Source organism: Protopterus annectens, chromosome 11.part0 (assembly GCF_019279795.1).
Source record: "Protopterus annectens isolate FY-2018-M chromosome 11.part0, PAN1.0, whole genome shotgun sequence".
Taxonomy (NCBI): Eukaryota; Metazoa; Chordata; order Ceratodontiformes; family Protopteridae; genus Protopterus; species Protopterus annectens.
Genome location: NC_056745.1, coordinates 185,838,811 through 185,856,018, shown reverse-complemented (window position 1 = coordinate 185,856,018; position 17,208 = coordinate 185,838,811). Strand labels below are relative to the sequence as shown.

General features: G+C 40.7%; 1 protein-coding gene across 2 annotated transcripts in view; it reads left to right on the top strand.

Annotated features, from left to right (window-relative positions):
- Positions 1 to 16,424: 16,424 nt before the first annotated feature.
- Positions 16,425 to 17,208, top strand: part of MTERF2 (mitochondrial transcription termination factor 2) — a 71,413-nt gene continuing 70,629 nt past the window's right edge. For both annotated transcript variants that reach the window (XM_044087593.1, XM_044087592.1), the window contains exon 1: positions 16,425 to 16,530. The gene's annotated coding sequence lies outside the window, so the exon portion shown is untranslated. The remainder of the gene's footprint in view (positions 16,531 to 17,208) is intronic.

Here is a 17,208-nt window from a genome sequence, read left to right as displayed (position 1 = left end):
GGGACATATGCACCCCTCCCACCATTAGCATAGGTTAGAGTAAGTTGGGTCCTCAACCCATTTATCACCGGCAAATACCCGTGCCCATTTGGCAACATTAGTCAAAAAGACCAAATCACCTAGAGTCACATTTTATACCGATGAGTGAGTAGCCTTGCCACAATGTGCAGTATGTGATCTGTGTTCTCCTATCTTGAGGATACCACACACAACAGTAGATGCCCAAAGCAGTTGATCTATACAACCCTTCCCCCTATAGGGTACCATTTCGAGTCTGTGCTGCTGCTGCCCACAACTCAATTCTTTGTGAGTTTGAGAGAAACCTCACAGACAGAGAACATGCAAATTCCATACCAACACTAGCCGAAGGTCAGGATCAAGCCTTGTACCTTGTGCATGAGAAGTGAAGAACTTAACCATTATGCCAAATGGTGTATTTAAATGTGTTTTATTTTAAAAACAGTGCCCTACAAGCAAACAGATTGTGTTTTTGTGACTCCATCTATTTCCGAAATTAGATCAAAAGACACATCTTATGTTTATTAACTTATCTGTAGACATTTCTTGGGGAGTAAGTACTGAATAATTAAAAAAAAGAAAGAAAGAAAAAAAGGAAGAGCCTTACTTAGCAGTTGTAACACAGTTAGACATCAAAATAAGCAGCAATTAAAGATATTCTCTTGTTTATTTATTTACTTATACTTTTACAGATTACCTACAGAAGATGTACTGAATGAATCATGGATCTCACATTTTACTTTTTGAGTATGGTTAAAACATGGGCAAAGCACCCACTCAAAAAAACACAGTGAAAAAAGTCCAGGGCTGACTTTTCCCTCTCAAGTTTCTTAAAATTGGCTCTTCCTTTATTCATAGGATCAGAGGAATACTAAGACAGCAGAGCTAAGAGGTAATTTTTGTCATACCTGTACCCACCCTTATGCCTTAGCTCCCTTTTCAAGAAGGGACAGGCCAGTCATACCAGGGGTAAAATTATAAATACCCACCCAATTGTTCAGCTCCTTTTTAAAGGCAGACAGTGTGTCAAGCTGCTTAACTTGGAAAGGAAGCTTGTTCCGGAATGGGGCCTCATGCTTTGTGACAAAACTATCCCTCCACCTTGTCTTACTTATTTATTGGATTAGATTAAGATCACTGGCCCTAGTATAAGTAGGACTCTTTGCTTTTTGGAAGAATAAGAGTTCTTGGATTGCTGGATTCCTTATGGCCCTACAATAAAGGCAAATATTGACCTTAATTAGTCTATATGATACTGAATATAGAGATATAGCTCCCAGTCTCTCTTGGTAGCTCGGGTCTTTAAAGCTGCTGATCTTTTCAGTTAAGAATCTCTGGGGTCTTTCCAATTACTTAATATGCTGAGTAAGGTATATTCCAAAAGGGGCACTTCACTCTGTGATGAGTCTAATCAGTATGGAGTACAAGGAGGTGAGGACTTCTTTTGAACTAAAGCAAATAACTTTTGCTATGAGTTGTGTAAGATAAAAAGATTTCTCACTGTCCATTGAAACATGAAGCTCAAACATGAACATTAAGACGGAGCTAGGGGTTGCTTATTGAATGTGTTGTGTCAGTGTTTCACTTTTTAGCATTAAGTTAAAGCCCATTTTTGTACACCAGCTACTGACAAGCATAAGCTCCTGTTGGAGTACCTGTATGTCAGAGGGGGACTTTATGAAGATTCCCAGGTTAAAATCATCCTTGAATATCATTAACCAGAGATCCTCATTTGATATATGGATTTCTATGAAGTGTATACCAAACAGAAAAGGTCACTGCATAGATCCCAGAGGGAAGCCACTGCTCATTTTTATGCTCTTGGAGGATGCAACCTTTACTCTTACTGTATGAATCCTATCTATGAGCCAGTTGGCTATTCATCTAAGAATGCATAGGTCAATTTGTAGCTCATTTAGCTTGTTTATTACATTTGCATGTGGTATGGTATCACATGCCTTGGTGAGGTCAAGGTACATGGTGTGAACAGTTTGCCCACAGTCTAAGACTTGAGCAACCCCCTCAAATATGGTCACTAGATTCATTAAAGAGCTTCCCCTGACAAAGCCAAACTGCTGAGGATTGGGTCTGATAACATTTTAGATAACAGAATTAATTGGGTTGGTTATGATATATTCCATGGCTTTGCATATGATACTAATTATATTGATAGGTCTATAATTCCCTGGTCCCCTAGTGGGGCTACCATTATGGACTGGCATCACAACTGCTGTGTGTCACCCCTGTGGAACAAATCCCATTGATAGGCTCAAGTCAAAGAGACTGATGAGTGGGTCCACCAATACTTGTTTAGTGCTATTTATTAGGACACTGGGAATGTTGTCAGGCCTCATGGATGAGGTGTTTTTTGTTTTGGAGAGTACTTTCAAATGGTTGGTGGCTGAGATAAGTGGGCCTGGAACAGATGTCTCTGGGGTGAAGTTGCCACCACATTTTTCTGCCAGTACATTGACAATATCCACTGGATAAGAAAATGTAGTTCCATTATGAATAAACTCTTAGCAATGTTGAGTATTGCTAAAGGTCTGATTTATACATATATATTGTGATTTGAAAGTCCCGAAATGGAAACTACTTCTTATGTAGGCTGGCTCCAGAGTGTAAAAGGATAAAAAATGGCTCTAACCCAGGTGACCTGGGACTGATTAGTGACATGGATACTGGAGTAACTGTCTAAAACTGTCTAGATAGGGTAGAAGGGGGCATCCAATACCAGTTAACCCATCCTGGTAGGAATGATGCTGCTCAATCTGCTATCCTTATACCTCTGGCAATTTTTGGACCATGTAAGGAAGAATACACCAAAGGAGCACAGACACTGCCAACCAATGATTTAAATTGTAGCCATAGAGGTGTGTGTGTATATACACGTGAAAAAATAATACTGGTCAACTTTCAATTACTGTTAGTAAGACTGCACTGAAAGACAGTGAGCTCGGTCTGTGCTGGATGAAACTCTAGTGAGTCAATGATTATAACTCACCTGTTGCTCTGCATTATGGCACTTATTTGGGTATGGCAAATGCTGGATATTTCCCAGTGCAGCATTTCACATTTACAGTATACCCTTAAGGCTGATTGTCCTTTGTATGATAACTGGCCACATGTCACATCAAATATTGTTGGCAGTGGTGCAGGAGTTAATAAATTCTGTCATCCCACTACATTACAATGTGTATAAGGACATTTCAAGATTCCTTTGGGGATCTTTGGAGACAGCTGTAAGACTTTTTGGACATAAATAATCCTGACAGTCCCCAAGACTAGTCAAAGAACTCAAACTGTGGACACCAGCTGCCTACAGATATGTAGGCAGGGCATTTGTACTCTCTACCCTTCCTTTCTCAGCTCCTGACAACATATAGTATGGATTCAGGACAGGCATTACACTTGGAATCTTGGACAGTTCAATGAGTTTGGTCCCCCTACAAGAACTGTAAACATTATTCAGAAAAGTGTGATGGAAGTCATCCTGACTTTGAGATATTTCAGAAAAAATCTTACAGATTGCGAAAAACATCACCACATTCATGTGGCACATCAGCTTGTCTGTACCACTTACACAACGTGCCCACATTTTGATGGGATCTTGCTTTGACTTTATAAACTTTTTTTTTTTGCAGTTGTAAACCATTCAAGGAGTATGTGGGTATTTAAGCTAGGTCAACAGGCTCATGAGTATCTTGATTTGTGACTGAAACCAGAAGTATTTACGTAACTAATAACCATCTCTGGTGTTCCAGTTGGAGATTTTTTATGCCCTAGTGCAGTGCACATCTTCCAGAACTTACAGTACCCAGGACTTTGATCAATGACTCATCTTGCCTTGGGCAGACCTTGGTCAAACATTTTTTTTTTATACTTTCCACTCAATTACTTGCCCAAATGATTCTGTTGAAGGCAAAGCAGGGAAAACCTTAACTGCTTTCAAGGCTCCAAGGTGGTTAAGGCAGCTGTTGTTCTGTCTGACGTTAGTACTTTCTGTTACAATATTTTACTTCTCAGGGAGGCTCTAAATGGCAACATCAGTACTGGGTTCTTAATCCTGCCCTGCACTCTTCATCTAATAGTATGGCTTCTGATTTTAGTCCTTGATAAGGAGTCATTTTTGGATGAGGTACTGCATGCCATTCACAATGCAATACAGCCTACCACTAAGAAGTACTATTTATCTAAAAGGTCAATGTTCTTGGTTGATGCAAGTTTAGGAATCTTTCTACTTTATTTCGTATGTAGGCCTTTTTTCTACTCAGTCATGTATTATTTATATATATATATATATATATATATATATATATATATATATATATATATATGAAACTGTAGTTTTATTGGCCATTTTGGGTCAATTCCTGGCTCTTTCCAGCCCCTGCTATCAAACACGCTTTAGCACGGAGTTGCCACTAGAGCAGCTTCGGGCAGCGCTGGTTTAACAAGGTTAAACTTTTTCTGGCTCCATAAAGTCTGTTCTTCATTTTTTCCCTTAGAACTGCTCTACTAGTAATCTAAACAGTATATCCCTTAACTAAAAAGCGCAGCACTTGTTCCTAAAAGCTTTTTTTTTTCCCCAAAAAAAAAAGCTCAGCACTTGTCTTAAAAGCATCTTCTTTTCAGGTTAAGCACTTCTGTATTATACAAAGTCCCTCACTAGCGAACCCCAGGAGTACCCACTTCCTTACCAAGTCCTCTCTTATTCAGTTACACCCCTAACTTCTTAATTTCTCTAGCATGTCAAGGGCCAGATGCTGGCGTCCTCTCCTGTCCAGTTGGTGAATCTGGGAATATTGAGGCAATGTTACAATTGCCTCATGTACACAGTCAACCCTCTCCTCCTCCCACATAACACAAATACTTAGAGATGCAGCTATTTGGCCAAACTGGAGGCTGAGCTCTCTCAACTCAGGACTGGCAAGACCAGACAGGAGGAGAAGGCAACTACACACACCACAAAACCAGTCTCACATAAAGCTATCACAACAATGAATCAAACACATAAACACACAAAGACATACTCGGAGGCTCTGAGCAAAATTTACCTAAACAGCAGAGGCCTCCAAAGCAGACACCCAAGCAACTGCCACCTCATGACACACCACAGGCAACACATAAACCACAAAATCAGTGTGCAAAGCAGTCACAGCCCTTAAGGCCAAATACAACACCAAACATACTTGTCATAGGTGACTCCATAGTCAGACACACTGACGTCCCACTCACCAGGCTGAATAAGGAGAGGGTCACAGTAAGCTGCCTATCAGGCGCTAGAATCCGCCACATAACACAAGCACTGGGTCACTCCACAGCAAGTACAAATATGACACAGTCATTGTCCATGCTGGTGTGAACGACCTGAGACGTACCTCCCTGGACTACATGAAAAGAGACATAGAGGAGCCCTCTGATTATGTAGCCCAGGCAGGTATGACCCTGACCCTGAGCAGTATCCTTCCTTCACCAAGAATGATGCCACAACATAGAGACAAGATGATCAGCTTTAACAATTTGCTTAATTTCTGGTGTCATTCAAAGGGGATCCAGTGTCTGTCTGCCTGGGATGACATGCTTGACAAGCCACGCTGCTTCGCAAGGGATGGCTTGCACCTGTCACCCTGGGATTCGGATATTGGCTAAGGCACTTGCCACCCCCCATAGTGCCGTTTTTAGGCAAGGCTCAAATTCTAAACCTACCACCCTAGAAAACAAAAATGGGAAGAAACTAAGGGTAATGCTGCTCAATGCCAGAAGTCTAAATCTCAAAATGCACGCACTCGAGGCCCTTCTCAGTATGGAGAATATCGATGTCTGTGCTGTAACTGAAACCTGGTTCAAGGCTCCTGAGAGCACCCCGGCACTATCAGGTTTTACCTCATATCATGCGTTACGGCCCCAAAACCCGGACCACACCACAAAAGGAGGGGGGTGTATCCATATTCATCAAGGATACCCACACCTCCAGGTTGGTGGCAACGCACGAAGCATCGGAAACCATCCAGGTGCAATTAACCATAAGCAAAACTGCTCTACAATTTGTAGCATGCTACAGGCCACCCTCTCAAACTCAGGAACCCCACACAGCCTTCCTGAAGACACTGGAGGGTATAAATGTATCTCAAACACCATTATATTGGGTGACTTCAACTACCCGAATATAGACTGGGAACATTACTCAAGCCCCAACTTTTAGCCCAAAGGTTCCTGGAGTTCATAAATTCAAATGCCATGGAACAACTAGTCACCGTTCCCACAAGAGGAGAAAATATACTAGATCTCATCATCACAAACATGGGGACAAAATGCTCCACACTGGAAGTATATCCCTCATTGGTGAGATCAGATCATAAACTAATCTCGCTGGAAATCCACATCCGCCCCACCCCAAACAAAAAGACCACAGTGAAGAACTTCTCTAAAGCAAACTTCACACTACTCAAGACTGGTGTGGTATCCTTCAAGGCCCCGAGCCAGTGGAAACCACAACCCAAGCTGCGGAAGCCCTTACAAATGCCTTCTACGAACACCTCCAGGACTGCATGGATCAGGCAATCCCTAATAAAACCAAGACTCTTTCCACCAAGGGCAAACGTCCAGTCTGGTGGACCCCAGCCATAAACAAACTTTACAATAAGAGGAGAAAGCTGTTACATGATAGAGCAAAATCCATAAAAGAGAAGACACCCTTGATCATTATTAGTAAAAAAATACGAGCACTCATAAAATCATCCAAGGCCAACTTTGAGAGAAAAATTGCCATAGATTCAAAAGGCAATCATAAGGCCTTCTTCAGCTATGTTAGAAACCTGGGTGGAATCTCCAAGCTATGCTCAGAATTAGTCCAAAATTATACAAAAATCACTGAACCCACAGACATTGCCAACATACTGGCAGACAGGTTCAGTGCAAACTTCACCCCCTCTCCCCCCCAAAAGGAGAGATAACTATCCCAGCGAAGTGTAGCCTCCCAGACATCTCAAATGCGCAGGTAAAAGCTGCTCTCTCTAAAGTTAAAAACACAGCATCAATGGGACCGGATGGTGTCCCCGGCTGTGTGCTACACGAACTCAATGAGGAACTAAACCCGCACATAAGGCAGCTGTTTAATCTTAGCCTTACCACAGGATACGTGCCCAAGGAGTGGCGTACGGCAACTGTGGTCCCACTCCACAAAGGCGGTGCCTCTACGGACCCTGGTAATTACCGCCCCATAAGCTTAACAAGCCTGGTCTGCAAAGCTATGGAGAGGATCATAATGGAACTCATAAACAAAGACATAGGGACTTGCAGACATTGGACCCGACCCAGTTTGGCTTTGTCAAGGGCAGATCATGCCTTTTGAACTTGGTCGACTTCTTGAAACAGTCACCAAGGCCATTGATGAGGGAAAGGCAGTCCATACAGCCTACCTTGACCTTGCAAAAGCTTTCGACACAATACCCCACTCAGGTATTATAGAGAAACTTACCAGCTTAAATGTAAACCCATATGTCACAAGATGGGTTGCAAACTGGCTAAAGGACAGAACCCACAGGGTTAGAGTTGCTGGCACCATGTCAGACTCCAAGCCGGTCACAAGTGGTGTCCCACAGGGCTCAGTCCTTGGCCCCCTGTTGTTCGGCATCTACTTCTCAGAAGTACAGGCAAACATAGGAGGACTATGGCTGACAAAGTTTGCAGATGACTGCAAACTGGGTGCCATAGTAGAAAGTACATCGGACACAGATATCCTTCAGAGGGGTCTCACGGAAACTGATAGCTGGTGCCAGAGCCATGGCCTGAAGTTAAATGCCAAAAAATGTATAGTCATACCCTTCGGGAAAAACAAGGTAACCCCAAGCTACCATATAGGTGGCAATCCACTAAGCACAGAAGAGGTTATCAGGGACCTGGGGACCCAGGTTGACAGTGGCCTTTCTTTTGACACTCACATTGCTAAAGTGGTTAGAAAGACCTTCTACATTGCCCACCTGATCATGAAGGGATTCGCATCCAGATCAAGTGAGGTCATTGTTCCCCTGTACTCTTCACTTATCAGACCAATGATCGAGTACAATGACCCATTCGGGATGTATCTCACCCGACACCTGCAGCAATTGGAGAGACCCCAAAAGTTCCTCACCAAAAGGATAAAGGGATTCCAAAATCTGTCATATGCTGCCAGACTGAAGAAACTCCAGCTCTATTCAGTCGCATACCGTCTGCTCAGAGGTGACCTGTGCCTGACATACAAGGCCATGTCCAACCCGGAATTAATGGACATGCTCCACCTCAAAAAATCCAAATCTACCAGATCCACTAGAGCAAGCGACTTAAACCTTATCACGGATATAAATAAGACATGCTGGAGGGATAGATTTGTCACTCAGAGACTCCCTATGCTGTGGAATAAAATCCCGGTCCATGTGAGGCAGAGCACCTCGCTGGCTCTGTTCAAGAGAAATCTTGACCGGTGGATGGGAGATCATAGGTTTGCCCCGGGAATCATCTCTGTGTCACTGCTGGACAGAGGCACAACAAACTAATGGGCACAATATTTTTTAACATAAGGGGTGGCGTAAGCCACAAAACTTTGGGCTAGGCTTATAAATGCCTTAGGGCAGATAGCCTAGTATAAACCTATGAACCTATATATATATATATATATATATATATATATATATATATATATACACACACACACATACATACATACACACAAACGTGCACACACACAACCACCTATTAACCAGTTCTGTCTTACTTTTTTGTTCATGCACATTGTTCTGTTTTATCAACTTTCCTTCTTTGGAAATCAGATTTAACATCTATTTTCTATATAAGTGTTTTCACAAAATGTGTTTTGCATCTCAAATCTCCAAGAAAATATCTACTTGCTTCGTGGTACCTGAAGCTTTAAATTGATGCAGTTAACCACTTTACTTCTGAGCTTTCAGATTCAGTTAACCTAAAGTTTATTACATGGAAATGACTTTTAATTATTAGCCATTAGGTTAGTTAAGAGGATGTCTCAGCTGCAGACTTACATGTGCTTCCATGTTATCTAGATTTTCATGACAACAGGATATCCTTGTCGAATAATCAACCCTTAATATTAAAGTTATTTCTCACATGGTACTAAATTGAAAGATTCAGATATTTTCCCTTTTTAGCACCTATTACTGTATTTGTAAGATCTGAAAGGGTAACTGGAGGCATACATTCCTAGGACCAAAGATGTTCAGAAGCCTGATTATTTTTTCTGCAGTTCAGCTACAGCAAGCAACAGGCCACCGAAGACAACAAACCGTTTGTAAACCGGATAGCTAACTGCACTGGTTTCTTTTGCAACTTTGTGTATAATATTATCCAGGGTCCTATCAGAACCCATCCTAATAGTGGTTCAGCAACATCACTGGTCTCAATTACAAGGAATCCAGCTGGGAAATGTATAAAGAAGCATCTTGGTTGCCATACGTGTTCACTAATCATAAAAAGTTGGAATGTCTGTTTTAGAAAGGTGGGAGTTACCATAGTGGTCATCTGGGATACATGGGCTGCAGCATCCTCCCAACAGGAGAAAATTAGGTTACTGCTCTAATCACTAGTCAACACTACAGAGACACAAATAAAGGAAATTGTACAGTGTAGTTTTGTGAGTATGCAACATAACTATTACACAGGAATTTCTGCTGTATTAGCTCCTTCCAGTCATCCTTCCCTCTGATAGGGAGTTATTTTGGTTCTATTTTTGGAGCTGTATTTATTGTTTAACAGATTAGCTTCATTGAGTTACTTTAGATTTTCTGCTGTATGTCCTATTGTCATGTTCTGAGTGGTGATATGAACTGTGTCTGGAGCCTTATAAAGTAATACACCCCTGTGAAATAATGCCACATTATAAACTCAACCACAGATTATGTGTATGAGGCTAGCCAGAGATCCTGACTCTCTAGACAGTATAGCTTTGTGTGGTTCTCATCGTAGTAAATGATACTCAAATCCATTAATTTCTCCAAAACCTAAACTTTGGGCATGACAGCAGTATGGGGCATTATCTGGATTCCACACTTAGTGGTAACTGGAGCAACCCCTCTGCTCCAGGCCTTGCTGCTGGATATAATTCCACCATTGACAGATGAAAACTGAAGAGAAAGGCCGGTTCCCTCAAACCTTAAAAATGCATGCCCAAAAGACTCTGAAATACTTTGCAAAAAGCAGAGCACCAGAAAGTTCTAACGCAGATCTGACAGAATGAAATCCTGATCAGTCTCTGACCCCACCCCTCCTAATGGCAATGTTGAGGTTGCTTCTGTCAGTGACCATCATATTATACAAAACTGCCCCCCCCATAAAATGGTCATCACTGTGTACCATGATACGAGCCCACAATAACAAATCAGGGCACAGTCACTTCCCTTTTGTTGGTCCCCACCAGTCAGGGCACATGAAAGGATAAATGACCAACTCTCACTCACATTTTATTCAGTTAAACATAGCTCAAATTACATGTATTGTATTTATTTATTTACTTATTTATTTGTTAACCGGGAAAGTCTGACTTGGAACTAAACCAATTTTCAGCAGAGGCCTGTGGAGAAACACTCCTGACTCATGTCTTTGTAACATGGGAGGAAACCAGACCACCAGGAGGAAACCCACACAAACGCAGGGAGGACATGCAGACTCCACACAGAAGGTACCCCAGCCAAGAATCGAACCTGAAAACCTCTTGCTGTGAGGCAACAATGCTACCACTGCACAACTGTGCTGTCCAATGAAAACTAAAACAATCTTCACACAGCAGGCAAATATACACACACCCGAAAATCTCAGAAGGGGAAAGTATAAGGTTCCTTGGACAGAAAGAATTCTATCTGGACAATTAATGTTACAGTGAGAACTTCACACAACTATATCACTCCATCTATTCCTGTCTCAACAAAGCATAACTGTCTGTTAGGCTACCAAGCCATATATTTTTAAACATACAAAAGTCAAGCTGTAGCTTTCAATGAAGGCTGTCCTCCTTTATACCAAAAACGAACTGGCCACGTAGTAGGTAAACCACAAAAGCACTTTTAATTTTACACGCAGAACACAGAACACAGCACACCATAGAATTTGATTCAAATTTGGTTAGAATCAAATTCTATGATGTGCTGTGTTCTGTGTTCTGCGTGTAAAATTAAAAGTGCTTTTGTGGTTTACCTACTACGGCCAGTCGCTTTTATAAAGGAGGACAGCCTTCATTGAAAGCTACAGCTTGACTTTTGTTCTTTTTGGCTTCATTGCAAAGGGTACGTGTACCCAGGAGTTGGTTATTTTTAAACATACTCCATCTAACACGTTTCTGAAGTTCTGCCTTAATAAAATTAATAATGCTATGTACGGGTGTGAATAGAGATCCGTATAACTGCCTTGCAGGTTTCTGCAAATGGGATTCATGAATGAAGAATGCCACAGAAGGCACCCCAGCTGAGCTGAGACCAGCTCAAACAGACAGGACCTCAGTTTAATGTCTCATCCAAGGGTTACCCTGTCGTCCTTTGCTGCAGACTTGTACCTGCTTTTCAGGAACCATCAGTTGAAGCATACACTCACCAAGATTCTGAGGTTAATCAGAGAAAGAGGGAAGTGTAAGTTTTATCTTTTCCTTCAAGGTAACCTCAGACACGATATGCACAATCTTTGGTACAAATGAAGGACTGGTAGCTATGGCTACCCTATCCTTATGAAGCACTTTGCAAGCAGAAGAAAACTCAGTATACCTTGCGGCTAACAAAAGTAGGGTGACACAGCAGTCTATGTGCTGTTCATTTTTCAGCTTGGATGCCCTCTCTGCAGGGTCTGCACATCCTTCCTGTATGGGTTTTTAGCAGATGCTCCAGTTTCCTCCCACATCCCAAAGACATACCACAGGTGAAAGTCCTCCAAACTGACTACAGATGTGTGTTTTGTGGGGTGTATGTGCATTCTGGCTCCATTTTTAAGATTATTTTTACTGCCTTAGAAGCTGAGTGCCAGGATGGGCAGAGGCGCTCTCAAGACCTTCAATCAGACAGATTATTAGAGAATGAATGAGTAATGAACAATACAACTGCTACAAGAAAATCAGTTTTAAATCAAGCATTTTACGGGACTAACTAGCAGGTTCAAAGAGAGATTTAGTCAGTCTTCCAAAATAAAACTGACATCTTACTCCATCAACAGTAGTCTCCTGGGAGATGTTAAGATGCAGAAGCCCTCTCAAGAACAAAAAAAATCATAGCAGGGGATTTAAGTGCACTGACAAGAGTCTGATCTAGTACATGTAAAATATTGCTACACTACTGATAATCTTTGAGTCTTGGGCTAGCAACATGAGCCTGTAAAACCCGAAACTGCTACAGAAACAATGAGCTCTGAAAGGTGCTCATTGTCCAGTGTACCACATGGTGCATAAACGGGAAAGACAGACTGATAAATCCACCATACTTATCACTAGTCATTCATAATACCGGTAAGGGAACCTTTTCTATTCTGATAAGCAAACATTTCTAGTACTAGATTCTATGGCTTATATGAAGAATTTCAACAATTTCTGCTAAAATTATATTATTGTACTTCAGCAGATATGCTGTCAACTGTAAACTGGGAGAAGTGGGGGTGTAGGGTATTTCACTGTTGAATCAACAGATCTTCCCTGGTAAGAAGTAGAAAAGACCCCTTCAAGAACTGAAAAATTGCAGAGTGACAATGCTGCCTTAGTCACCCTGGTGCTATTAGAAGAACCTAAAATCTATAGAATTTGCTTTTACTAAGACATCTGGAATGATTGGCATCAGGAGAAGTGCATACAGAAGATACATTGACCAAGGGCTGACCAGGGCATCCTTGGATTTTCTTCAGAACTTTTGCAACTGAAAATTCTCTGTTGAAATGACCAGACCTGTCTTGGGGACCCCAAAATCAATTGTACAAAGGGGAGGATCTCACAAATGTGATGCCACTTACGTAATCTTTTACCACGAATCATTTCAGATTGTCACTTCATGCATTCTATTTGCCAGGGAGATACAATGCTGTTAACCTTGTCCTCAGGGCCAGAGCCTAGTCTCATAACACTAGTGTTATTTTGATCTGTCTGAACAACTAGTACAAATGGTCCCTTATTAGTTTATATGACACAATATTATGTTGGTGTCCAATACTACCTAATGAACCCAATTTCCCAAAGCATGGAAGGCCCTGACCACCACAGAAAACTCCTTCAGATTTGTGTGAATACTTGACAGTTCACGGGATCACATATTCTGCAGTGACAAAGTGTCCAGGTGAGTTCTCCAACACAAGCCTGATTGATGCCTCTGTTATCAGTGCTTAAAAAACAATCTGCCTAAATTTTTCTGAAGTGCATTACTCCGCTATTGAATCTACTTTAAGAAAAAATAAATACTCTTTTTCAAATTATGTCTCTCTCTCTTGATCCCACACATTCTGAAATACCACTGAAATATTCTCATATAAGTTGTGTATTCTATATCAAGAGAATATTTGCTGACACGTGACCCAGAATCCTACAGAAATCCATAGTTGACACACTACTGAAGGCAAAATACCATCCCCTGAATCTTATACTTCACCAAAAATACCCACTTTCTCCAATCCAAAAAGGTAGCCAATGTGTTAACCTACGAGTTCACAGATTCTAAATTGGCGAAGCTTCAACATGTTGGTTTAAACTTACAGATTTGCAACCAATCTTTGTTTCTATACAGAATCACTGTCATATGGTTTCTGTATGCATGACAGCAGTGCAAGGCTGTGTGTGGTCTTCTCACTTTTATCCATAGTTGTGAAACAGGTATACGTAAGTAAGGATGAAGAAGAACGTGTTCTTTTGCAAAAAAAAAAAATGCTGACTTTATTTCATTTTATTTTGCAAAGCTTCAGCTTCAACTACTGTTTGTCATTTTTATCTGTGTGAAAATTTAACCAGTAATTACTCTGGGGCACATAACAGATGCTTCCCAAGAACATTTTTGTCTTGACAGGAATTAGGTCTGACCTTCTCTTGACGATAGTGAACTCCAGTGAGTCTAGAAAAGCAATCAACACTACTAGTTAATTCGCCAGTAGATTACTAAACTGAAATACTATGACAGACATCCAAGAAATGGAAATGTTAATACCCTTCAACCTTTGTGCTACCTGCTACCATTGGGGTTACGCACTTGTAAAAATCCAAGAGGCAATCACTTCCACTGTGGACTGGAAGAGTCAGAAATTACTTTTCAGGGCTTGAACACTTGGACATGCTACAAAGCAATTTGAAATCTGGTTGCTATTCATGGTCACTGGGAGACAAGGGAACTGAAGAGTTGCCAATCTAAATTTCAGTACTTTGAGAGACTAGTCTGTTAGCCAAATTGAACATAGGCTTCTACTCACCTTCTGAGTACCAGAAAAAAATCTTTATTGAACAGTGTCCATTCATTTGAAAGCAGAAGAGAATTTGCTAATAACTTATTCTCTTATGAATGACTTAAAAGTGTCTCATTCCAGTCTAGAAATCTTAAAAAAAATAACACTGTGGAATCCAGAAACATGAATTGGAGGAGAATCTGTTTTTTCTGCTGGGTGACTTTCAGGTGCACAAAATCTGATTGTTCATCTTTTTTTTTTTTTTTTTACTTTGCTCAAAAATTTGCATAATACATTATTTGCCTGAATTTGTTTTCTCATTAACCATTGCAGTGACGTGTAAGCTTAAATGCAATGCAGAAAAATGCATTCAAAAATCTCAGCATCTTGAGAAAGAATGAATTGGTATTTTTTGTATTTTAATTGATCACACTTTTTCCAAGTTGGAGCAACTGGGGAGTGAGAATAATAAAATAAGGGAGTGGGAAATCAAGGGTGATTGCCCCTATAAAAACACTTACTATTTTGTGCAATTCATATTTGCATGAAAATAGTCTTTGGTCCATCTCAGAGTCACAACATGCATTAAGAACTGAATATTTCATCAGGACATCCATGGCCAAAAACACAGCCTCTACAGGAGTGGATAACATGCCAGGCTGCCAATGATCTAAAACAGGACCTAGAAGAACCGCTTGGCACTCTCTTTAACCACAGTTTAAGTACTGTCTTTGTCCAAGCAGAGTGGAAAAACAGCAAGTCCCTTGCATAAAGGGGGTCCATCAACCGACCCTGGGAACTATAGACCCTTAAGCCTAACCAGCCTTATCTGCAAGGCCATGGAGAGAGTCATCATTGACCTTATCAACAAAGACATTACTGACCTTCAAACTCTTGACCTGACCCAATTTGGCTCCATTAAGGGTAGATCACACTTATTAAACATGGTGGATTTCTTCGAGAATATCACCCATGCCCTGGATGAAGGCAAAACAGTACATACAGTCTATCTTGCCTTAGCCAATGCTTTTGACACAATCCCCTACTCGGGAATCATTGAGGAAACTCACCCAGCTGGGAATTAACCCATATGTCACTAGATGGGTAACCAAATGACTCACCGACAGAACACACACAGTCAAAGTTAGGGATTCCACCTCTACCAGCAGACCAGTTACCTATAGTGTACCACAAGGATCTGTGCTGGGCCCCTACTGTTTGGAATCTATTTCTCAGAAGTCCAAATGAAAAGAGATGGCCTGTGGCTTACCAAATTCACTGATTACTGCAAACCGAGTGCAATCACAGAGTCCCCCGACGAAGCTGACATACTACAAAAGGGCTTTCACAGTCCTCAGAGGAGCCACCCTAGCCAGTTAACAAACCGAAAATAAATCCATTCTTTTCTGCTTTATCTAGTATTACAAAGAAAAGACACATAGGTGTCAAGTGTATTTGCTAGTAAATACATATGCGATGTACTGTTAAGAAGACTTCTGTTTATCTGCAGTGTAACGATGTAAACTATTTACGTTAAATTCCTTGTTTTGTAAGTTTATAGCTTTTATTCACAGGAATCCCTCGAAAGTCGGATTTTCACATTTGGACATACCAGGTCAGCAAATGTGCAAAATAAGAAAGTAGATCTAGGCAACCAAAATGCACCTATACAAAATAAGACAAATACCGGCGGAGAGGACATATTTTCTTTGTCAACGCCTTAGAAACAGAGATGAAGACATACAGTTACAATTACTACAATATTTATATAACTGCACTTTATTATTCATTTCTATTAAGACCCCAAAGTCTAGATTCTAAGAAAAACTCTTACTCCATTACTTTCGAAAAACTACAAATACGTAAACAGCTGCGTATTTATAACCGACTTTTTTACCTGACACGTAAAAAAAAACGTTATCTACTCCACCAATAGTCTTCCCAAATACCAACAAGCACTTCCTATGCGTATTGGGTATAGAACAGGTCAATGGGTGGAGTTAAAGAGGACTCTGCTGTTTTAGTAGTAATCCTCGAGATGCATGGCTTTATTGCTAAACTTTTGGTTTACTTTTTAACTTCTTGTACATCTCCTTACCTTGGTAGAAGTGAATGGTACGTAATAAATAAAGCAAACATTTAACAATGAGCGAAAAATGTTTAAGCTTGCAATGGCTTACCGTTCACCTTGCAACCTTCCTGGTGTAGGGGTGGATTTTTATGTCTTTACGATGGAGGTATGCGTTCTTTTTTTTGAGTGGGAGGTACTATTCTTGCAACGTAAAACGAAAGTGGTATATCAATGTTATGGCAAAGGATTCTTCTATTAGTTGGTAAAACTGCTGTAACTGCTGCAGTACTAATTTAAAGTGGGGCAGCTACTTTTTATTATCCTGTCTGAATATCATAACTATAAAAACGTTCTCCTTCTCCAAAAGTTATTTTCTGTCTTGGAAATTGAATTTTTAGTTAAAATAATCGTGTCCTAATCTGAGAAGTAGCAGCTGTCGAATATATGTAATTCAAAGTAATGTTTGTGCTATGAATTTCTTGTCAAAGTAATTTCAGTGGTTAGGTCGGATATGCATACCTCTTGGAGCAAGTCGGGCAAAGCCATAAATAATGGTAGGACAAAGGATCAAAATGTGGACACTTTTTAAATATTGCTGTTACAAACTTAGAAAGTTGATAGAATAACAGTTGTACTAGCATGTATTTTCTTAAAGTTATGACGTCTGAAGCTCAAATGTCTGTCATCTCCTGACTTCAATCCACTATGATTTACCAATGATT